The 26,085-nt window shown below is 37.1% G+C and overlaps 1 long non-coding RNA gene across 1 annotated transcript in view; it reads right to left on the reverse strand.

Moving 5' to 3' along the window:
• Nucleotides 1-3,745: 3,745 nt before the first annotated feature.
• LOC127552950 (uncharacterized) overlaps nt 3,746-26,085 on the reverse strand; it is a 59,055-nt gene continuing 36,715 nt past the window's right edge. Inside the window, exons 4-5 of the long non-coding RNA XR_007951633.1 lie at nt 6,380-6,502; nt 3,746-4,291 (exon numbers count right to left, since the gene is read on the reverse strand). This is a non-coding gene — a long non-coding RNA (uncharacterized LOC127552950). The remainder of the gene's footprint in view (nt 4,292-6,379; nt 6,503-26,085) is intronic.

A 26,085-nucleotide genomic window follows, 5' to 3' on the forward strand; every position in this document is an offset into this window, starting at 1 on the left:
TTTTTGCAGGTGGAGGGTCTGACTTTGATGTTGATGGCTGATGAAGGTTAGGGAGGCTGTGGCGATGTCTTAAAATAAGACAACAAAGTTTGCAACATCGATTGACTCTTCCTTTCACAAAAGATTTTTCTGTAGCATGTGATGGTGTTTGTTAGCATTTTATCCACAGTAGAACTTTTAAGATGAAAATCAATCTTCTTAAAGCCTGCTGCTGCTTTATCAACTGAGTTTATGTGATATTCTTCAATGTTGTTGAGTCTTAGGGAATAGGGAGTCAGGAGGAGAGGAAGAAGGATGGGGGATGGCTGATTGGTGGAACAGGCAGAACACACAATATTTACCAAGTTTGCCATCTTTTACTGGTATGATTTGTGATCCCCAAAACAATTATAATAGTAACATCAAAGATCATGATCAAGATCATCCTAACAGATGTAATAATGATTTTTTTTAAAAGTTTGAAATATTGTGAGAAAAAGCAAAATGTGATGCAGAGGCAAATAATGTTGGGGAAATGATAGACTTGCTCCATGCAGGGGTTGCTTCAATTCATAAAAATAAATAAATAAGTAAATAACCAAAAAAGCCCCCTTCCCAATGTAATATCTGTGAAGTGCAATAAAGCAAAGTGCAACAAAACAAGTTATCTTGCAGGTAAATCGTTATTTGCATGTTATTTTTGGAATGTGAGCTTTTTGAGGACAGGGACTGTTTTTGCCTTTTGTTGCATCCCCAGCATTTAGCACAGTATCTAGCATATAGTAAATATTTCAAAACTGACTTTGCAAGGGGTATTTTTTGGTAATTTTTGTGTATTTTTACTTTCTATAAGGAGTGACAAATTAAGTTGATTGGTCTAACCTTGAATGGGGTATTACAGAGAGGGATAAATTGAATTTTTAAACCTAATCTGAATCTGATGATGTTGAAGCAACTTAGAGGATTTGGAGCCCTGAGATCTGAGTTCAAATTTGACCTCAGATATTTAGTAGCCTAGTGACATGAAACAAGTCACTTGACCTCTGTCTTCCTCAATTTCTTCAACTATAAAATGGAGATCATAATAGCCCTTCCCCACACTCTAGGATTGCTGCAAGTGTCAAAAAAGATAATGGTTGCAAGGGACTTAGCTCATAATAGGTACTTATTTGTTCCCTCCCTCACCCCCTTCATCTGAGCAATGATCTCTTGATGGAGTTAAAAAGATTCAGAACTCAAGGACTCAAAATAACAAATGGCCACCTTTTTTTTTTTTCCAATCTGATAAAAATTAAACACAAAAGAAGTTATAAAAAGAAAGCCCAGAAAGGGAAAGGACTGCCAAAGGATGGTTTCAACTTATAAGAAAACAGACTAAAACTATGCTTCCATTGTTATAGATTATTCCTAGCAAAGGAAACCCAAAGCAGCTCAGTAACTTGCAGTATTACTTGCAGTAATTACAGCATAAGAGAGCTGCCTAGAACTTGTCATCACAGGTCACACAGCCAGGATGTGGCAGAAGGGAATATCTTGAATGCAAGTCTTCCAAACTATTTTGCAATGTATGAAATAGAAATTAAGAAGTTCAGCAAAACTGAGCTTCTAATCATAACGTCCCAGTTTATTAAAAAACTAAAATGGACTCCACTGAATAGTCACAAATATAATTACCCCTTCAGCAAACAAGATCAAACTGTCAATTTCATTTTTTCACCATGATCCAACTAATTAAAGTTTTTTGGATATGAGTTGACATTAAAATTGTGATGCTTTAAAAAAAAAACTTTTAGAATTAAACCAAATATAATTCAATAAAATATTTAGTATGCATTATATTGCCACTCATTCTGACAAGGACTATTGAGAAAAATTAATTTTAAGATACATAGTTCAGAGATGCAGGATCATCTTTATTCATGAAATTATGTTCCCAGAAATAGTCTAGATTTAATTTACACAAATTGTGTTGCCCTGAATTCCTCTCCAGCAATTATATCTCCTGGCTCCTGGCTTCAATGGTCCATAGCAAATACCTAACTATATTTCATAGATATTATGTTTTATATCTATTCATATGTATGTGTATACACAAAAAAAATGTATATGTAAACACATATTTTTAATCTTTGTATGTGAGAATGGAAATGGAAACACCTTATCTTTAACTCCAGTACTACAACTAAGGTCAATTAAAAGACCTTAAACTAAGTTGAAAAGTCTTTTTAAATGACTGAAATGAAATAATTGCAGACAAGTCTTTCCTAATGATTAAAAAACTTTATCATACCTCCAGGAAACATCTATATATTATCAATCAAAACTAGAGGGAATTGCTTTTCCAAAAATCAGAATGTTTGACTCTTTCATACAACACTGGGAAGTTACCAACTGAGGCTTTAGCATTGGACCGGTCTTATTTCCTCACCTCCCCTTTTTGACCACAGGAGGATTTTGTTTCCTCAAAGGGTCTAGAAAATGTTGAATTTCCCTATTGATATGCTAGCAGCTCGTCCTACAACAGTCATGACTTCTATCTTCTTGTGAGTGCCCTTAGGTGTCCCCAAGCCAGCTGACAGCAATATGATCATCACCAGAACCACCAGAACCAGGACAGAATGTACTCAAAGTTTTCCAAGGAGCCCAACAAAGAGATTACATCATATTTAAGGGTAGTTTCTTGAGCATCCTACGTATGAGAATAAGACTGTTAGCAGCCAGCAACTATGAGTTACTCCTTTACCACATGTTCTCTTAACTTGAATTCATTTACCTCTGGACTCTGTATGTCCTTTGGGAAAGATATTTTGTACCAATTATTCTACTACCCTAAAAAACACTACTTTTTGAGGCTACTGAAAGCTGACTGATTAGGGGTACTCAAACTTTTTAAATAGGGGGCCAGTTCACTGTCCCTCAGACTGTTGGAGAGCTGGACTATAGTAAAAGCAAAAATTTTGTTTTGTGGGCCTTTAAATAAAGAAACTTCATAGCCCTGGGTGAGGGGATAAATGTCCTCAGCTGCTGCATCTGGCCATTGGGCCATAGTTTGAGGACCCCTGGACTAGATGATCCTCAACTAATAATTTTGGAGAGAAGCACCAAGATAAGATCTTGAGACAATGGCTTTAGGGAATCACTCCTGGTCTATACCTGGAACCCAGGATGGGGAGAAATAGCCAACCTAGTTCCGGGAACTCCTCTGGTCAATGAGAGTAGGAATTAAGAGAAGGATCCTCAAAGCATATATGGTGCACGTATGTATGTATACATGCAAAAAAAGTATGTATTCTCAACCCAAGTTCAGATGAAACTAGATAAGTCAAATGGGAAAAAATCTATTTCAAAGCAAAGCCATGTATATGTTGGGCATATATAAGTATACAGAAGTATTCATATTGTTCAGTTTTTGCATGATGTTTTAACAAAATTAATAATTGACTATGGCATAAAAGTCCAACCAATGAATGCAAAGGCAGAGATATTAAACACATTGTTTCCTGACAATAAAAGTTGTAATCAGTGAGGAGCATTTGAAAAATCCAGATTTTAAAAAAATTAATATAATCCTAAAGAATATATAGGTTGGAGGCAAATCATAGACATATTAAATAATTTCATTAAATAAAATGACAGCAGTTAAATAATATATTCAAATCTTTGGACACAACCAAATTAGTCTTTAAAGGAAAACCTGTATTTCTATACTTTAATTTTTAATATTTAATATTTTTATTTCTACTTTTGTCTACATATATGTATATAGAATATATGCTATATTCTATACTTGTATTTTTATACTTTAATTAACAAGAAATACTGAGATTAAGAAAGCTGAGGTGACTTGTATTTGAATTGAGAAATCAAATCTTCCTGATTCTAAGACCAATAGTCTATATATTGTACCATGCTAGATAAAATAATATGCAGTTATAGAGATGGAAAAGAGTTGGCATCTTTTCTTGAAAGGATCTCTAAGTTCAAATTAACAATTTTCATTTAGAAATCACCAAAGGTCTCTCATAGCCAACTTTTCTAAAATTCCATTTAAGTCCTTAACTTTCTTGCTTATCCTTTGATTAGATTTTGCTAAGTCTGAAAGAGTCAAATTAAAGTCCCCAACAATGACTACTTTGAGTTTTACTTAGAGCCATCCAAGAATGTAATGGGTAACCTAGAGAGCTGGGGTTTTTTTTTTCCTACTTTAGAAATCTTCAAGCAGAGGTCAAATTTATCAAATATATTATTATTGGTGATTCCTTCTGGACCAGATGGATAACAAAGAACCTTCCAAATCTCAAATTCAGTGCATCTGTGAAAAGAGAGGGAGAAAAGTACAGCAAAACCAATTCACTTTTTTTTTTTAATTTGATGCTATGGACAACTTTTCCCACTCATAATTCCCCATCTTTGGATAAAGCACAGATGGTATGAAATCTGAAAAAGAATGAGACAATGAAAGCTTGTCTGAGTCAAACCCCCTTCCCTAGTTTATTTCACATGACTTCCTTTCACGTGTTCCAAATTCTAACCAGAGTGGTCCATATGGGGTCCCCCCCGAGTATTCCTTGTGTCACTGCTGTACCTTTGGAAAACCTACCCCCCTTACACCTCTTCAATGCTCAGAGAAGGGGCTACCACCTAGGGAAAAACTCCTTGATCCTCTTAGGGATTAAGAGTTTTCAAATTTCAAATAGTCATGTGTGTCTTGTTCTATTTTGTATTGTATTTTTTCCCAACAGAATGGGGGCTTCCTGAGGACAGAACCTTTTTCATTTTGACTTTGTAACTTCAGAGCCTAGCACAGTGCCTTATATTAGCAAGTAATTACTAAAGCTTTTTGTACTCTATTGCTTGAGAAATTTCTTAAATCAGAGACCACTGTTATTAAGACAGGGTATATCTATGTATACATATACATACACACACATATATATATAGTATTTTCCCAACAGAATGGGGGCATATATATGCCCTGTATGTATGTGTTTGTGTGTATACATATATATTTATATGTACATCTACATATACACATATATTCCTTTCAATTCAGCCATATTATATATATGGTATGACTAAATATAGAAACGTATGTGTGTGTCCCTTGCAGTGAATAACATACTAGTAGCTATTTAGTAATATATAGACCTTAGGGAGAGATGCTGGGAGGGGGAAAAAGAGAGGGAAAAATAAATAAGAAATAGGAAGCAGTATCTAATGAGAACATTTCCTAATGGAATATGACCGAGGTGTCGCAATGATACATTTATTATCAAATGCCAATTCAAGGTGACAAGTTCATCTCTTCTGCTATCTGAATATTTCAATAAGTATACTTTAAATTATTAACCTTTTCTATTTTCCATAAGGCTGGTCTGATTTGCAGCCATTCCCATCTGATGACAGCAATCCTGATGGATGGCCATTCCTTGAATCATGTTCCTTCACCTTGGACCGTGCACCTGAGGTCTAGCATTTATCAGCATTACCCAAGAAATTGTCCGGGCCTTATTGTTTAAATAAATTAGAATAACCTGGTCCCCTGGCATTTACTGCACAGAGCACAAGTCTAGAATGCTTACGGGGAGGGGATGGAATTTGAAACAACAAGCAGAACATACCAGACATCTATACTGGACATCCATTTCATTTAAAGTATGAGAATAGAAAATAATAAATCTTTAGAAAGCTCCGATAAGCCATGGGGAAGCCAGCTAGTTTCCTCCTTGATGGATGTTGTTCCCTGGTCCCTGGTGGTATTTAAGCTTTCAAAGAGTTTTCCTGAGTCAGAAAGGTTTTTATACATATGTTTACATTTGCTGCTCACATCAGTGCTCCAAGTAGTTAGTGTAAATCTTTGTTTCCCCCATTTATTGATGAGATTGGATGTTGTCCATCATTCTCGAAGATGATGAAAATGACACCATTATATTAAAGTCAAGTTATCGTGTTTCTGACTGTGGCTGATGAGAGCAACATGAGCTTGGAATGCTCTGCCCCCAGTTGGGCACAAATAGTCCCTAGGAACATTTGGGGTGGATTCTCTAACTTTGTACTTCTCATATTTCTTCTGAGCTAGTTCAGTTCTGCTTTGCTGGGAGAGCACAGCACCTTTTCTTGTGATGGTGCGCCATGATGGGCAATCCTGTGTTGGCATCCCCCATGTGGTGCGTTCAATTCTAAAATTCCTGAGAGACAGGCCTGGAGAAAATAACATACCCAGGAATATGAACAGTACAACATAATACATTGGAAAGAACTAAATACAGAATTTGATGAGCTAAGCTGTGATTTTGGCACTGGCTCACATTGGGCACATCCCAAAGGCATGTAGATGTTCCCTTTTTATTATTATTATTGTTGTTCCCTTCCAATTACATGCAGTTTTCAACATTCATACTTGCAAGATCTTGGGCTCCAAATTCCTTCCTCTCTTCCTTCTCTAGAGCCCACTTCCCAAGACAGCAAGCAATCTGATATCAGCCACGTGAACAATCAGCATGTGGATGTTCCATTTGTTTCTCTGTAAAATAATAAAATACAGAACATTAACATTTGCTAATCACTTTTGCAAATATTATCTCATTTGATCCTTACAACAAGCCTGGGATTTAGATACTATTACTATCCTATTTTCATATATATTTTTTATATAGGATATATCCTATTTTAGGAAAATAGGGTTAAAGGACTTGCCCAGGGTCACACAACTAGTTAAGTGTCTGAAGCTGAATATGATTTCAGGTCTTCCTGACTCCAGGCCCCATATACTCCATCCACTGTGTCAGCTGGCAGCCCTGTAATAAAAAACTCCTCAGTCCACTGTGATAGATTGCAGCCTTTTTCTGCCTTATGTGATTTAGGGGGAAGGAAGGAAATGAGCATTAAATGCCTAATATGTGCCAAGAACTGTGTTAAGCACTTTTACAAATATGATCTCATTTGATCTTCACAACAAGCCTGGGATTTAAATACTATTATTACATAATTTTACAGATAAAGAAACTGAGGCTGCAGGTTACATGATTTGCCCGGGATCACACAGATGATAAGTCTGACAGGATAGAAGTCAAAATCAACTCTTAATAAATGCTTGATGAATTGAACCAATCTGCTGGGATGGAGCCAAGATTCCTTTCCTAATAATTTCTTCTATTTCTATTCCCATTTCCCATTCAGACTCAACATTTTAACATCATCTTTGATTTCTTCTTTATCTTCCACATCCAAAAAAGTTGTTAGTTCTGCCCTTATGTCTCCATCCATTCCACCCCTAATGCCATTATTCTAATTCAGCCCTTCATTACCTCTCACCCAGACTGGTGTAATAACCTCCTAGCTGGCCTCCCGGCCCCTAGTTTCTCCTCTTCCTCCAATATATTTTACACATTGCTTAATTAATTTTCCCAAGGCACAGTCCTGGTCACACCATTGCCCTACTCAGAAACCTCCACCGATTCCCCACTGTCTGTTGAATAAAACACACATTTCTTAAACTGTCACTCATTGATTCCCCATAACCTGGTTCTCTTCTAATTTTTCAGTTGCATCTCTCCCTGTTCCCTCCTGGCCAACCTGTCACCTTGTTCTGCCCTTTCCTGCCTCTGGGTGTTCTTCTTGCTTTTATATGCCAGCCTAAAATCTCTGCCAGCTGGAACTGCTCAGGTTCCACATCTTCCATGGAGCTTTCTCTTTCCCAGCCAGCACTAATATCTCCAACCCAAAATATCTCATTCATTCATTCAACAAACAAGTGTTTATTAATTACTCATCCTGCCCCAGAGATTATACTAGATATAAAGGCAAAAAGGCAATTTTCCCTCTCCCCAAGGAGCTTATCTCCTACTGGGGAAAATCAGCATGTGTTCAGACAAGTAAATACAGAATATGTGCAAAGTCATGGGGAAGAGGGAGCACCAAAATTAAAGGTGAACAGAAGAAATCATTTGGAGGAACCGGTGTCTGAGCTTGATTCCAAGACTCAAGGACGAAGAGGGACAGACAAGTGCCAAAGCACAGATCGTGAGCCATCTACCATCCCATTCTGTAGACCCTCCACAAAGGATCCATCCAGCGAACTGGAGTCCTTGTTGAATCATCTCATGGGTATTCCCTCTGTGATCTCTTTTATGTAGCCAACTCACCTTCATGTGCGTCCTCCACGACACCATTTCTCACACCCGCACCCTTGGGGTTGGGAATAAAAGGCTGCTTCCCATCCAAAAGCAGCTGGGCTGGGAGCTGCCTTTCCCCCACCACGGCTCCAGAATTCTAAATTATTCTGAGAAACCGCCAGGCCGGGAATTTCTCTGGAGATCACCCTATCATTCCCATAGTTTACAGATAGTCATTCCCGGTTCTGCTCTCCGCAACTACCTGAAATACCCATTGGCCCAGCCTACCCACACACCTGTCCGTGGCCCAATCACAGCCTAACTGAGCCATAAGTCACCTTGGACAAAGGTCACTGTTTCCAGTTTGTGTGTCCAGCCCTGGAGCATCTGAGCCTCAGGACACGGGGCACTTTGTCTTCTGTATCATCAAGGCGCCATCTGGCCTTTAGCATGGCAGTTAGTTTGGGGACAGCACATCTCATGAATAAGGTCAAGTGCGGCTGCAGTTCAGCATCCCAGAGGATCGTGTGATGGCCACTGGGGACACTGTTAAGCATGTGGAGAGCCTTGGGTTTATTCCATTCATGGAGCCGTCTCCTCACGTTCTGGGAAAGAGCGCAATTACCCTGACCATGATGAATGAATGGGACTGGAATTAGGAAAACTCCCCAGCAGGTTGTTTATTCCTAGAAATCCTCCCCACAATCCTCCCCTTTACCTCTTAGCAAAACAAACACATTCACCCTAAAGAGTATAAACGCAGTGATTCTTGGCGGGGGGACCTAGAAACTGGTTCTACAATTCTTTTTTTTTTTTCTTAATAACTTTTTATTGACAGAACATATGCCTGGGTAATTTTTTACATTCTCCCTTGCACTCACTTCTGTTCCGACTTTTCCCTTCCCTCCCTCCACCCCCTCCCCTAGATGGCAGGCAGGCTTATACATGTTAAATATGTTATAGTATATCCCAGTTATAATATATGTATTGCTTGTACAATTCTTAATGGATCTGGGATCTCACCAGTATGGATCCTGACTGCCTTGGATACCTGTCCGTTGTAGCTCCCATCCCTGTCCTCCCAGAAATTCTGCACAAGGGATCCACAGGCAGTATGGCCCAGTAGGTAGTGTGCTAGGCTTGGAATCAGGAACACCCAGGTTCAAATCCAGTTACTTCTGCCTCAATTTCCTCAAGCAAAAGGGGGAATAACAGCACCTACCACATGGAGTTGTGAGATGTTTTCAAAGTGCCTGGAACATTGTAAGTGCTGCATAAATGTTTATTTCCTTCTCTTGATCTTTTAGCAACGAGTCCCTGATGATAGTAATAATTAATGGCTTGCATTTATACAGGGTGTCCCAAAAGTCTTAGTGCAGTTTTAAGTTCTTAAAAGATAGTTATTTAAGGGGAATGACTTGTATTTTTACAAATTTGACACAGTTTTAGATATTTTACAAATTAAACCTTTATCAGAAACACTAGCTGTAAATTTTTTCCAACTTTCTAGTTCTCTTTTAATCTTGTTTCTGTTGGTTTTGTTTGTGCAAAACCTTTTTGATTTAATGTAATCAGATTTGTCCATTTTGTATTTTATAATGTTCTCTAGTTCTTCTTTGATCATAAATTCCTCCCTTGGGAAGGTTATTTTCAAATATAAAATTATTTGTAGCTACAAACATTTCTAAAGTACCATTTCCCGCTATATTCTTCTATATGTTAACTTTTTAAGGAAAACTTTCAATTTTATCTTTAACATAATTATATTACAATTTCTTCTTTGAAGCAATATATTTAAATCATTGAGTTTTTTTTTAATATCCACCAAATAACACAATTTTGAAAGTCATAAATCTCTATGGAAAAAAATTAACAAAATAAGATTTCTGCTCAATCAAAAATATACCATCTTTCATTTTCAATTATCTGTTTAAACTTCACTTTCTTGAGCGCTACCTTACCTTTGCATGGAGTAATAAGCTTAGGTAATCAAATCTCTGTCTTTGCAAAGATTTGAAAATAAACTACTGTTAAGGGCATGATTTTTTATGAATTTGATGATTTTGATACTATAGAGAAGCACAATATCTACCTCTGATAATAATTTTTAGCTACTAGGGCCTCCTGACAAATCATGCAGTGAGTAAAAGTGATATGTTCATTGTCATCAGCTTTAATTTTTGCTAAGAATGCAGGATTCTTGCCTATTGCTTCAGTATTAGCTATATAGACTCCAACACAATTTTCCCACTGTAAACTTTCATTTGTCAAAAATTCATCAATTTTAAGATATATATCTTCCCCTCTTATGTGCCCTTCCAAAAGGCAACAAAGCAATAATTCCTCATTTATTCTTCCTTCGTAAATGTGTCTCACATAAAGTAACAGCTGTGCCATATTAGAAATATCAATTGTTTCATCTAACTGAATTTCAAACTTTGGTTTGCCCTTACATCTGATAAAATGCTGCTGGGATTGGTCATTACTAATTTCAGAAATGTTTTTGGAAAGAGTATCAATTGATAAAGGAATTTTATGAATTTCATCCCCATACTTCTTCTCCTGACTATTTCTGACATTCTAATAGCAGTAGGCAACACGAGATCTTCTCCTCTCACATAGAACCTTTAAATTTTTGTAATTAAAAAACGAGTTTTATAAGATGGAAATAAATACTTTTTGCTGATAATAAAAAAAAATTCTCAAAAAAAATTTTTTATTTGAAGATTTTAAAAGTTATTTAAAACATCCCTTTGGTTTATTCTGATATGCTCCATGCTTGGTATTAAGATACATTTTTGTTTGGCTATTCTCAAACTTTCTATATTCAAAACTTCGTTACAAACTAAGCAGTGATTTTTCTATATCATTATCGTTATTAGAAGTAAATCCATATTGGAAAAATGATTGACAGACTTTCTTTTTTCTTGCCCTTCATCTTGGTAGTAAAGACTCTGCCATATCATCATCAGTATTTTTACCTCTCCTATCTAAATTTAGATATTTATCCAGAACCAAAAAATATTTTTTGTCCTAAGGTTCTAAAATTTTTTTGTTCTAAAATAAATAAATATTGCTAATAATTTCTCAAATACAAACTAGCTTTAGTTTATGAAATTGTATTTGTGCTTAATTTTAAAAATCAATAGTCACACACATACATACACATGGTGGAGGAATATTTTAAAAGGGCTTTTGTCTGTCTGCAATTAAACACTTATGTTTCTGTAAAAGGAGATAATAGCAATTTTTAAAATTAAACATTCTAACACATTGCTACCCAAAGAAATGCAAATTTGATACTTACATGCTAAGGAATGATGGTAGGAAAATATTACAAGTCTTTACTTTCCATAATTAAACTATTAGGTTCCTGTAGGAGCAGAAAATTTTGGATATACAGTAAAAAAAACACTGAAATTCTTTTCAAATCTAAGCAGAGGTTTTCTGGGAGCATTTGTTGGTGCTGGCTGACATGAAGGTATGGATGGTACAAAGTGAGCATGTTATACATTCAGAATCTAGGCTGTAGTGAAGTCAACATGGGCAAGTGCTGCCAGAAAGACCTAAGATTCATTGCATTTTTGATTTTGAATTAATTTTTGGTCATTGTGCATTCAGGAACTTTACTGTTGCCAAATTTTTTGCCATCCCCATATTCAGTTAAGGACCCCATCGTCATGACCCACAGTTTGAGAAGCTTTGATATAGAGTACTCTAAGATTTACAAAACTCATATATTATCTCATTTTATTCTTACTAGAATCCTGTGATATACATGTGATTTTTGTCTCCATTTTATAAGTGAACAAAGTAAAAGGGAAAGGAGTCCTTCCTTTGAGTCACAAAGATAGTTCAAAGATTTTGAACTCAAGTCTTCTTGTTTCCACCTTCAGGGCTCTCTCTACCAGGTTATCTCACCGTCTTTGGACTTAAATAAAATTGTATTCCCTTAAATGTGTAATTGTTGTTTCTCTCCCTTAGAATATAAGTTCTTTGAGGGTGGATGGTTTTATTTTTATATTTGGATCTTGCTGACAAACAGTAGGTGCTTAATGATTGCTTGATTATCACCAATGTAGCATTTGGGCTAGCCCTAAGTTATCCCTCATTCCTGTTGCAGGATAAATCCATTTTTTTCCAGAGGATCACTTCTGTAAGGTTCTCCTTTTTTAAAATAGTATTTTATTTTTCCAAATACATGGAAAGATAATTTTCAACATTCACCTTTGTGTTCCAATTTTTTCTCCCTTTCCTTCCTCCTCTCCCCTCCCCAAGACAGCAGGCAATCTCATGTAGATTAAACATGCGAGATTCTTCTAAACATACTTCCATATTTGTCATATTGCATAAGAAAAATCAGATCAAAAGGGAAATAAACATGAGTAAAGGGGGAAAAATCAAACAACAACAACAACAAAAAGGTGAAAATTCTATGCTTTGATCCATGTTCAGTTTCCACAGTCCTCTCTCTGGATGTGAATAGCACTTTCTGTCCCAAGTCTATTGGAATTGCCTCGAATCACCTCATTATTGAAAAAAGCCAAGTCCATCAGAATTGATCATCACAAAATCTTGTTGTTTCTGTGTTCAGGGTTCTCTTGGTTCTGCTCATTTCACTCAGCATCAGTTTATGTAAGTTCTAAGATTCTTCGTTATGCTGCTTCCCCCTATAATTTTCCATGATATGCTGCAAATGACTCACCTATTCCTCTCTCTTTCCCTTCCACCCCCAACTTCTCCATCACCCTTTGAGTTACCTTCAATTTCTTGGTGCCCGTATCTTACCATGAATCATAGCCATATAAAATCACTGGTAGAATAGTAGTGCTGAGAGACACAGATCATATTAAGAATTTTTTTTTCTTTTTTCTTGTGAGGGGAGTTGTCTAAGTTTATAATTTCATTAGTATAGTGTGGGGACCAAGTTAGCACCCTGGATACTTTAGAATCAGCCAGAGTCAGGATAAGCAAAAATTCTTGATCTTTATTCTTGGTCGAAATGAGAGGAATGGACACAGGAATCTCCTCACCCTCACTCCGCCAGGAGTCACACTCGCTTGTCTTACTCCACCTTCTAATCCTCCTCCCAATCTCTCTATATACCAACAGATCAAGCCAGCACAGTAGTGGGAAGGGCCATTTTCCAAGCATATGCTAATAGAGTATTGTTCAATAAGTAATTAGCCCTAAGTGCTCGGCTGTCCAAGTGCATCTGCTCAGTTTCAGCCCATTACATCTCCCGCTTTCTTTTGTTTTAGAACACAGGTAGTCACGTCCTCCCTGACTTCTCAGGAAGGGAGATGAAAAGCACCAAAGGGAAGTGGGGGGTTGCTAGTGAGTTTCTAGGCTGAAGGGTCTTATTAGAAATGGTATGCACAAACCCATCAGCATGGGAGGTATTACACAAGCACATAGCAATAACGCAGAGGCTATTAGTGGTGACTCTCCCCACAGTCAGTGCAGGCTCAATGTGGTGCAACAAACATGAATTGTATATACAAGTAGTGATATAACAAACAATATGAATCATCATGGTGTTGTAAAGATTTCCAGAAGTCCTAGAAGGAGGGTATATAAACAACAGTCACACTGACACCTTCTTCCGCAGCCAAGAGATAGTCCAAAACCAATCTATTGTCCATTGCTTCACGTGTCAGGGAATCCAATGATCCCCACAAGTTTTTGAAGTCCTGCAACAGTCTTTTTCTGTGTTAGGGAATCCAATGATTCCAGCAGATTTTGAAGTCCTGCAACAGTCTTATCATTTCTCAGAAAATCCAATGATTCCTGAGGGTTTTGAAATCCTACAAGAATCTTATCATATCTTAGAGAATCCAGTGATTCCTGAGGGCTTTCAAGTCCTACAATAATCTTATCCACTTTCCAAGCATATGCTAATAGAGTATTGTCCAATAAGTAATTAGCTTTAAGTGCTCAGCTGTCCAAGTGCATCTGCTCAGTTTCAGCCCATTACAGTATAGGGAGCTCTCAATTAGGAAATCTCTCCCACTGACACTATACCCATTTTCCAGATAAAAGAATTGAGGCTCTAAGAAGCTGGAGATGGTATATGAACACAGATCTCTTGGTCCCAGGCTTGATATTCCTACTGCAATAATATAATTTTATGGAACACTGTTTGCTATTGATTCTGTTTCAGAAGATTCTAATCAATGAACTAAAAGTTAGTTTCCATACAACAAATAAACTCACTTTAGGCAGGAAGACCTGATTCAAATCCAGCCTCAGACACTCATTAACTGTGTGACCCTGGACAGGTCACTTAATCCTGTTATGTTAATTTTCTTCAGCTGTAAAATGAACTGGAAAAGGAAGTGGCAAACAACTCCAGTATCTTTGCCAAGAAAACCTAAAATGGGATCACAAAGAGTTAGATGGGATTGAACAAAATGATTAGAAAATCCATTTCCTACATCTCCCATAGAAGCGAATCCTGACTGGGGATATTGCTGTATGTGTGCTAGCTATATATGTTCCAGCATTCCCTAAATTGCCTTCTGAATCACCAAAGAAATATGAGAGCATTTTCAATGTCTTTTTGTGTACTGGTTCTTTGAAAGGAAGGGTGAGAATATTTTCCAAAGCCCAAATTAAGGCAGATCTCTGACAAAGGCAGAGCTAAAAGTAGAACTGTGCTCTGGGGCCTGAAATTGAGAAGGGTGTGCTCCCACCCATCCTAATACACACAGACCTTCCCCAGCTCTACAATCTACATATGACACCATTTTTGATCTATTCTGGGTTGAAGGGGACAATTCCCACTGACCAAGGATGCTGGCTGCTGCTCCCAGCAGTTGTTAGCTGAGCTGTAGAGATATAGACCAGGCTGTCTGGAGTCAGGTCACCTCTTCTGGGCTTGACTGTCCCTGACCATGAGGGACTCTCAGAAAATGAAGGTGAAGCTGGTGTATCCCAAGTTGCTGATTACATCATAAGATGCCTAAGTTTGGGGGTTACAGGAAAAGTTTGCTAACATGGGGAGGTCCTAAAGCTTCGGTAGAGCGACTCAGAATGCGTACAGAAAAGTCCCCTGAGTGGAAAGTTATTAATGTATTATATTTCTATTATTATATATCATATATACATAATTACATTATATGATATTATAACTAACATAGGTTCACCCAAGAACAGCAAAAAAGAAAAACTGCTTACGTGCCATGTTGGAAAAAAGATTTATTGAGGGTTGCAATCCAGTATCAGGTTCTGCTTCCTGTTGGAGCTACTTTTTTACTGGATAATTTCTGTGCTGTTTTTGTGGTAACCATGATGTGGTAACCTAGTAACATGGTTATAGAATATGCTGGTATGCTCGTTGGTCTAATGAAACCCATGATTGATGATCTCTGAGCAGCTTAGGGCTGAGGGCAGGTTCGGGATGGGGGCAATACTCAGAATCCCATCAGGAAGACCTGAATTCAAATCCTATTTCTGTTACTCATTATTTATGTCATTTTAGCTAAGTCATTCGACCTCATTTTCTTCCAGTGACAAGTAAAGGACTTGATCTGGATGACCCTTGAAGTCTCTAAGCCTGCACTCTATGACTGATGATCTATGACTATGCTGGAAAATCTGGAATGTGGGGTCCCTAAAGGTGCACATGATAACATTCAGCTAAACAACAAACCTGCTAGCCAGAATACTCCATCTTCCAACCCTTTGGGGTAAAAGATGTTTTCTGTGCTATTTTAAAATTTTATTCAGACTCCTGAACCTATCAAAGTGATGGTCTATGGAAAGAATTATCAAGCCACCAACTAATTTGATGAATTTGGGCATTTTTTTAATCAGACAATTCAACTTTTTAAAAACCAGACAAAATATTTTGTTTTGTATGAAGATGATTCTCAGGTTTGGAATTTTCAATTGTGAATATAGCCTGGGTTCAATTAGCCATTGCAAAAGAAGGTGAAAGAAATTTAATTTGACTCTAGCATCAATTACAAGGAGTAGAGAAATAAGGAGGTTAGAGTAAAAAGACAGTGGAAAACCTGAATGTCATGTTGAAGAGTTTGAACTTTACTTGGAAAGTAATAGGGAATCACCGAATATTATGGGATTAAGAAATGACATGACCAAATCTGTGCATGAAAATAATGATTAGTTTTGTGAGGTAGAAAGGATGGTTTTGGAAGGGACTAGAGAGGAGGGGACAGTTGGGAGACCTCAGAGGTAGAATCTATGGGACTTTTTTATTTATGAGCTATGACAAGTAAGGGAGAGTTAGTGAGTTTTTTTTTTTTTAAAGTATCAAATATGAGAGACTGAGACCATAGTGGGTGCCCAGAACAGGGAAGTCAAAAGGGTCTGTTTGGGGAGAAAGATGACAAACTCACTAACGAACATGCAGAATATGATCAAGATTATAAATACAGAGGTGGAAAGACAAGATGGACATCAAATCTAGTCTTCTACTGATGGTTTTAGAAATACACAGGGCTTTGAGAGGGGTGGAGTGGCCATTCCTTATGGAAATGTCTTCTTAAGAATTGCACATGTTAACATATATTGGATTATTTGCTATCTAGGGGAGAGGATGGGAGGAAGGGAAGAAAAAAATTAAAACATAAGATTTTGTAAGAATGAATGCTGAAAATTACCCATGTATATGTTTTGAAAATAAAAAGCTTTAATTTAAAAAAGACCAAAAAAAAGAAAATGTCTTCTTAGCTGTTCCACTTAGTCTGTTTTCCTCTAGTGTATGGACTTCAGAGTAACTACTTCAATCAAATCATATTTCTAACTTGATTTTTAAAAATAATGTTTCATCAGACATAGTAGTATATATCTATAATCCCACCTAGGTAGGTATAGAGGCTAGCAGACAGACGGATAGATAGATAGATAGGGAAAAAAACAGAAATAAGTGGATAGAGAAAAATAAACAGATAGAAAGAGAAATAAATGGATAGATAGAGAAAAATAAGCAGACAGAGAAATGGATGGATGAATGATTGGGGAGGGGGAGAGAGAAGAAGAAAGAGAGAAAGAAAAAGAGAGAGAGAGATGATAGATAGACAAATAAGTAGATTAATAGTTGGTTAGACGGATAGATAGGCAGATAGACAGATAGATAAATGAATAAAGATAGATGGATAAACAGGTAGATAAAGAGATGGATAGAAAGACAGATATTATGTCATATGACATAGATACAATATATGATAGTTTTACTAATAACACTTTGAAGATATATTCCCAACAGTAGAATCATTGGGTCAAACTGCAGGGGAATTTTCAGGTTAACTTTCACTTCATCCTGCCAGGTTGCTCTATTAAAAGAAGCTACAAATTTTCAATTTCTTTTCTGTTGCTTTAAATCACTCATAAGATAAATGCAAATCAAAACAATTTTGATGTTTCACTTTATGGAAAAGCAAATTGTCCAAAATGACAAAAGATAGGGAAAACCAATTTGGGAAAGTCATACAAAGAGAAGCGCATTAATTCATGAGTGAAGGACCTGTGATTTGGTACAACTGTTCTGGAAATCAATTTGAAATTATGCCAAGAAAGGGATTTAAAATGCAGAAGTTAGGCATATATTCCCAGAAGGTTAATGATAAAAAAAGAGATAAATATACACTAAAATTTTTTTAGCAGCATTTTTTGCGATAGAAAGGAGTAGGAAACAAAGTAGATGCCCATCAATTTGAGAATGGCTAAACAAGGTATAAGTGAATGAATTGAAAGATTTCTGTACCCCCCCCAAAAAAAAAGAAAATATATGGATATGATGAATACAGAGAAGCATTGGAAGACACATGAACTGATGCAAAGTGAAGTAAGCAGAACAATGGCTAAGGCAAATTGAAAGAATCACTGTATCTTTCTTCACTATGGAAATAGAGGTTTCCAATATATTTCTAAAAATTATTCTTTGAAAGACTGAAGAAGCAGCTTGAAGATTAACTACATTCATCTATTTTTTCATTCCTTCATCAACCATTTATTAGGTGAAAATACTGTATTTCACAGCTGATAGTTGAAAGGAAATAATTGATTCAGTTTCTATTAAAGTAAGAAGAAGACTAGAACTTAGAACATAGAGAAAATTAAAGGGATTTGTCTCAAAATGCCTTTCTAAGCAAGGCAAAAGAGAAAAAATCGCTTTAAACTTTTAAGTGTTCCATGTGTGTTAGGAAATCAGGCTTATTGGGCATTTTCTGAAATTACTAGTTACATTTGGTTGAATAAATGCCCCCAAATATAATTAAAATGTTAAGAATATAGAGTATGTGAACTTCATCGAATGAACTAAGGAAAATATTCATTATCTTGTCTCTTTGGGAGACACCACAATGCAGCCTGGGTGTGTTAGGAGACTTTACAATCGTATACTATTTGTGGTGACAAACCCAGAACAACAGAAATGCATTATCTGCTGCCTCCATATTCTCTTCCCCTCCCATCCCTACCTCCATCATCCCTTCTTTTCCTCTATCAAATTCAGAGGTTGTATTCCAAATCCGTAGAGTGGAAAGGGACTGGTTTGGAGTAAGTGGACAAGACCAGATTCAAATACCTCTCCCTTAGTTACCAGGTTCTGTAGGTCTGGTTTTGGCCAGTCTTGGCAGGTAGAGACACTTGTGTGGGACTGTCCCAAGTTCCATGCTGACCCTGACTTGCAGGAGAAAGCAGTGGGCTACAGCAAGTTGGCAGATTGAAGAGAATGTCAACCCAAGCTGCAGATCCTTGAAAGTGACCCTCAGGAAGGCATGAGGACTTGCCCGGAGGAGGAGCTAGCCATATTGCAGACAGTGGGGACAGGACCGATTTCATGTTGCAACCAGATGCCACTGAGAAAAATAGAGACAGGGATCTGCTGATCTTGGGGCAACAAGAGAGAGCCACTGGCCCTGGCTAACGGGTCCTATATATTAACCTTTCTTTTTTACCTCCATTCCCAAGCAGCTCTTCCAGGAGCTGGAAAGAGAAAGTCACTATTCCTTTTCTTGAAATAGTAAAATATGTATGTATGAACTAACTTGCTTATTCCTTTCCTGGTACTTTCAATATATATATATATATATAAAATGTATATATAATAATATATGTGTGTGTATACATCATTTATGTGTATGTATGTATATCATATATGTGTATGTATATATATATACATATATATATATATAAAATCACAAAACATACTGAGCAGAGATTTTGGCCCTGTTTATCATATCTAACCCAGAAAGGATAGAAATCATTATTAATGAGATTTTATAAACTAGATTGGGAGTTTTCCAATGAAAACTGACTGGGGACTCATCGCTATATATTTAAAAAAAGATTAGAGTTTATTAATTTGTTTATTGTTGCTTTTTTCCCCAAAGCAACTGGGGTTAAGCGACTTACCCAAGATTACACAGCTAGTAAATGTCAAATGTCTGAGGTCATATTTGAACTTGGGTCCTCCTTACTCTAGGGTCAGTGCTCTATCCACTGCACCATTTAGCTGGCCCTTGGCTTTTTTTTTTTTTTTTTTTTTTTTAATAAAATACCTGAAAGAAAAAGAGTTCGCTACCTCCTGGAAAGCTATTCCCTGGCAAAGTTAGTTAGGAGAGCCCTGGTGGATAGGGGGAAGGAAAAAAGAAGGAAATAGCTACTATTTCTCTTTCCTTATTATCTTTATTCATTTCCTCCCTTTCTGATTTTTTCTCTTCCTACTTTTAAAGCGCTCTCAAGTTGAGTCTTGTGAAACTTTGCTTTGCTTCTGGGCTCAAAAGTTATTTTATCATTTGTTACCATTTCTTCAAACAAAATTCATTGAGGACTACAGTATGAATGTAAGGCATATTGAGGAAATTGTTCATATTTAAAGATTCAAATTGCTAAAAAAAAAAATTCAATTTAAAGGTCATCTTATTGATGATGAAACTGAGACACAGAAAAAATGAAATGACTTGCTTGAGATTTCACAATCTGGAAAATGGCAAAGATAGGATTGAGAACCAGGAAGCCACGTAGATATCCATGCTTTTGTAATTAAGAGCCTCAAAACATATTAATAATCTCTGACGCTTTGTAGAACTTAAAGGTTTACAAAATGCTGTGACCCTGACCGAGTCACTTAATCTGTTTGCCTCAGTTTCCTCACCTGTAAAGAGCAGATAATAAAAGCACCTACCTCCTAGAGTTGTGAGGATCTTGATGAGGTTACTCTCACCATGGTCGGTCACCTATTTACCACAAGAGACACAGTGTGAACTATGGAAATTTGACGTTATGGACCACATTGTTTAGATTTATAACTTGCCCCTTCTGAAGGGACGAGGGAAAGCCTGGGATTCTCATCTCTGTTCTCCTATATATTAGATCACTCCTTCGAGGCATCTTTATACTTTCTGTTTTGTCTTATTTTTATCTATTTTAGTTTTTCTTGCCTTCATTCCTTGTTGTTCATGTTAGATTATTTGTATCAGCCAGATCACAGTTATCCAAAATCAACTTTAAAGGTAAAAAATACTTCTAGAAGAACTTGATAACCTTACCACCAATGGGTGGATTACAGTGGAAGCAATATTCTCAGATCTCAATTAGTTTTTCCTTAAAAGGTATTGAAACTAAGAGCAGTTAGTTGGTGCAATGGATAGAGCACCATACCTGAAGTCAGAAGGACCTGAGTTTAAATCTGATCTCAGATACTTAACACTTCCTAGCTGTGTGACCCTGGGCAAGTCACTTAACCCCAATTGCCTCATTAAAATATATATATATATATATATATATATATATATATATATATATAATATATATATATATGTGTGTGTATATATATATATATATATATATATATATATATATATATATATATATACACAGAGAGAGAGAGAGAGAGAGACACTCTAAGATTATCCTGGAGATTTAAATAGTCCAGAAAATGAAAACTCAGGATATGGACACAATTTCCTAGTCACCGAGTATAAAAAAGCCACCAAAATGTCCAGTTTACTCACTGAGGCTTCAGTCCCTGGATCAAGAGTATAACCAGTTATTATAATGCTTCAATCATCTGGAGCAATATGATGTCCTCATTGGATATCCCTCCCCTACTGTAAACAAGCAAATCTTTTTTTTTTTTTTGGTTCTATGAATATTCCATTTCACTCCAATATCAAATCTAAACTACCAAGGGATTGCTCTGAGTGAGATTTTTCCTACAATAGCTCCCAAATCCCTTGTAGCCTTCCCATCAGGGCCTCAGCTCTTGGTTTGAGAAATTCTACTTGAAATCCTTTAGGACCAAAGTGTCAATTTTTAAGCCTAGAGTTGAGAAAATATTTTCTTTGTGAAAATGTTTGCTATATTTCAAGCTTAGATACTATTCCACTTTCCCATGTTCTGACTGCTTTGCTCTTGAGGTTTGACTTTTAGCAAGCTAAAATATAACCAAGCCCATCAATCCTTAAATATATACATATGTGCACATAACTATATGCATATTTATCCATACTATATCTATGTATGATATGAGTTCCAAGGAAGCAAAGGATATGACCAAAAGAAATTCACTCCCTTATTTCCCCTACATTTCTCTCAGGATCATCTCAAAGTTCATAGTTATGGCTAAGGAAAATTAATATTATGCTCCATAATTAATATTATTTGACAATTAATATTCAAGATCAATAATGTTATTTAACAAAAATCCATTCTTTTTTTCAAAACCTCCTCTCTTAGCCCAATTCAGAAGACCTTTCCCAGTCTAAACTAAGGTGTGATTGAGGAAGGTGATCACTCTTAACTCTTCCCATCTCCACCCACCCCCATTTCCCAGATGTCTGCTCCTTGACCTTAAAAGAACCCCTGATTCTGTTTGCCTCATAAACAGAGAAGCAACTTGGGCTAGACCCTCCACAGGGGAAGACTCTACTATCCCTGCTTCTGCTTTTCAAAGTTGGGGGTGCCTCAGTCTGGCTAATGCTCAGAGATCTCAATTTGGGGTGATTTTGCTTCCCAAGATTATTAGAGGTCACTGGGAACAATCAAACAATTATCATTTCTTTTTTTTTTTTTTCCTCTGAGCAATTGGAGTTAAGTGACTTACCCAGGGTGACACAGCTAGGAAATGTTAAGTGTCTAAGGTCAGATTTGAATTCTGGTCCTCCTGACTTCAGGGGTGGTACAATTAACATTTCCTAATTGCCAGTGATCATCCACACCTGAGACCAACCCAAGTCCTCCTTGGGGCTACCTTACCTTCACCAGGGGAAGCCCAAATAATATACTGTCAGGCCAATCAGAAAGGAGACACACTTATCAGCCCTCACTTGAGGTCTTTGATCATTAACTGAGAGATGCAGGAGACCCAATTTTCCTGGGTACTGCTGTCCTCATCAACAAATCAGTCATGCTCAGGCCCCTGGCATTTGCCGAGATGCCAGCGTGACCCATTTTACTAACAGTTTTTATGTTTGCTGTTTTTAAAACGAAATCTTGCCCTGGAGAAAACTTTGCATTTGTTGCAGTTTTGTTCACCACAGGGCAAAATCTATTTATGCAAACAGGTGAAAGCTTTGGATTTACCTCTGTAAAAATTCTGGCACCATTTTCTGTGTAGAATGTGGTTAAAAAGTCACACTTAAAAGTGTAAAAACCGGCTTCAAGGTCAAGAGACAAACAACTTCTCTCTATATCATTATTTATAGTGATATGAAGTCTGCCTCTGACACAATCTCTCACTTTAAAAAAAAAAAGTTTTTTGTCTTTGAATCACCTAAATTTCCCTGTTACATCCTTTCTTCCTTTCCCTTAGAGAACAATTATTATAGCAAACAAATTTTAAAAAAGAATCAGCAAAATAATCAGGCACTATGCCTAAAAGGCTATAAAAATGTGCATATCCTTTGACTCTGAAGTGCCCTCACTGGGTCTGTATCCCAAAGAGATCATTAAAAATGGAAAAGGACCTGTATGTACAACAATGTTTATGTTTATAGCAGCTCTCTTTACAGTGGCAAAGAACTGGAAACTGAGGGGGTACCTATTGATTGGAGAATGGCTGAACAAGTTGTGTTACATGAGTGTAGATGACTATTGTGCTATAAGAAATGATGAGTGGGCTGATTTCAGAAAATCCTGGAAAGGATGAACTGATGCTGAGTGAAATGAGCAGATCCAGGAGATCATTGTACATAGTAACAACAACTTTGATCGACTTAGGTCTTCTCAGCAAAACCATAATCTAAGACAATTTCAAAAGACTCATGATGGAAAATGCTCTCCACACCCAGAGAAAGAACTGTGGAGTCTGAATGCAGATTGAGGGATACCATTTTCACTTTTTATTTTTGTTATTTTTTTTCTCATGCTCTTTCCCTTTTGTTTTGATTCTTCTTTCACAAAATGACTAATGTGGAAATGTTTTTTTAAACCCAACAATGTAATATTAAAAAAAAAAATCAGCTTATAAAAATACAAATCCGACACTAATGGAACAACGTTCCACACTCCTGGAATCATGGACCATAGTTCCACACTGCAAAAGGGTGGAGGGAGGTGTTCCTCAGATCTCTTCTTTAGGGCCAAGCCTCTTCTTTGTAATGTAAACCCCTGACATTTTAAAGTATGTGAGGGTTTGCTTTGGTTTGGAAGCTGGCGACTCTCACCAAGAAATCCAGTTTTCTTGGCTAGAAATAGAGATGGAAAAACATGACACTCCCAGGAATGGGTTTGCCATTTCACCAAGAAATATCACTCATTTTGAAAAACAAGTGGTTTCCCAGGCTTTCATGTCGAAGATGGTCTGTTTCCATGGGAAGACACCCATGTACCAGCATGGAGTCTGTCTGAGTCACTCAGGGCTCTCGCTGGGTCTTTCCGAGAGGCTTCTGGGTTTCTTTTGTGAACCAGAAGGAAGAGAATTTCTGCCCACCGGGTACTAAGAGCTACAGAGCATCGTTGGTGCTCTGTAAAGATGAAACAACTTCCTAAGGACTTGGAGACCCCATCCAACCTCTTCGGATAATGGGAAGCAGGGAGAACCAGTGGCCCCGAGGAGCTAAGATGGCAATGTGCCTGGGAGTTGTGGGCAGGGAAGATATGTCAGCCTCAAGCACGTAGACTTGCCCATTTCCATGATTATATTCAGCCTTACTTGTGCCAGGCGCTGGATCAGGCCTGTTAAAGGCTTACTGTCTGCTCCCAAGGAGTTAACATCCTGACTCAAGACAGATACTTGGAAGAGGGGGTCACGTTCTTTGTTCTGAACCTTGTTTTAGGAGAAGTGCTTGAATTTTCATTTCATGCTGACTTTAGACACAGTGATTTAACACTTTTTTCATGTAATGGGTATCTCACAACCAAGGGTTCTCTCCACATGGGCAGGAAGCTGGCCATTGAATTATCCAACTGTTTATAATCTCCACACTTTTCTGAGATGCTTTCCATGCTGTGGTACCTTAGGTGATGGGGGTAGTTAGGTGGCACACTGGATGGAGTGCCAGCCCTAAAGTCTGGAGGACTTATTATTTATTATTCATATATTTGTTATTATATATTATTATTTACTAGTTGCGTGACCCTGAGCAAGTCACTTAACCTTGTTTGCCTCAGTTTCCTCATCTGTAAAATGGGCTGGAGAAAGAAATGGCAAATCATTCCAGTATCTTTGCCAAGAAAATCCCAAATGGGACCATGAAGAGTCAGACACGACCAATCAACTAAACAAGAACTATCATAGGGGATGTACAGAAGGCAGTAGGGCAGAACAGAAGGTATAGTAATCCTGGCTCTGCCAATGACTTACCAGTTGCTCAGCTTTAATTTTCTTATCTATGAAATGGGAGCAGAGATATTCTTTCTGAGAAGCAATGTGCCATGGTGAACAGAGGGATAGCTTTGGTTTTAAAAAAAAAAAACCTGGGTTCAGATAATGTCTTTGACGCATGAGATAGGTAACCTCCAGGAAGATACTTAAAAACTCCATGACCCAGGCAGTTTTCTTAAACCTATAACCTATTGTGGTATATGAATGTTATGGAATATTATTGCTCTGTAAGGAATGACCAGCAGGATGAATACAGAGAGGCTTGGAGAGACCTACATGGACTGATGCTAAGTGAGATGAGCAGAACCAGGAGATCATTATACACTTCGACAACGATATTGTATGAGGATGTATTCTGATGGAAGTGGATTTCTCTGACAAAGAGACTTAACTGAGTTTCATTGGAGAAATGATGGACAGAAACAGCTACACCCAAAGAAGGAATACTGGAAATGAATGTGAACTATTTGCATTTTTGATTTTCTTCCGAGTTATTTTTACCTTCTGAATCCAATTCTCCCTGTGCAGCGGGAGAACTGTTTGGTTCTGCAAATATGTATTGTATCTAGGATATACTGCAACATGTTTAGCATATATAGGACTGCTTGCCATCCTGGGGGGGGGGGGAGGAGGGAGGGAGGGGAAAAAAACGAAACATAAGTGATTGCAAGGGATAATGTCGTGTAGAAATTATCCTGGCATGGATTCTGTCAATGCGAAGTTATTATTAAATAAAATAAAATTTATTATAAAAAAAACAAAAAAAAAACAAAAAACAAAAAAACAAACAAAAAAAAAATAAACCTATAACCTGCAGAAATTTTGCCTCTCAGCATCAGTGGAGAGACTCTCTATGCCAGAATTTCCACATGCAGATGAGCTCACAGGATTAAATCAAAATAATAATAACAAAAGTAATAAATAAAGTTACTACTCATCTTACAGGATTGTTTTCTGAAAGTTATTTGTGAATCTGAAGCTCAATATATAATCTGTTATTTGTGAATCTGAAGCTCAGTATATTATTATGGATAAGTAACAGATTCGATCAAATGACATTTCAAGATTTTATTGATTTGTTCTTTCCTTTTTCCTTCAGGAGATGAGGGGCAGTTAGGTGGTGCAGTGGATAGAGCCCTAGCCTAGCTTTCAGGAGGACCTGAGTTCAAATCTGGCCTAAGACACTTAATACTTCCT

The sequence above is a fragment of the Antechinus flavipes genome, chromosome 3 (assembly GCF_016432865.1).
Source record: "Antechinus flavipes isolate AdamAnt ecotype Samford, QLD, Australia chromosome 3, AdamAnt_v2, whole genome shotgun sequence".
Lineage (NCBI taxonomy): Eukaryota > Metazoa > Chordata > Mammalia > Dasyuromorphia > Dasyuridae > Antechinus > Antechinus flavipes.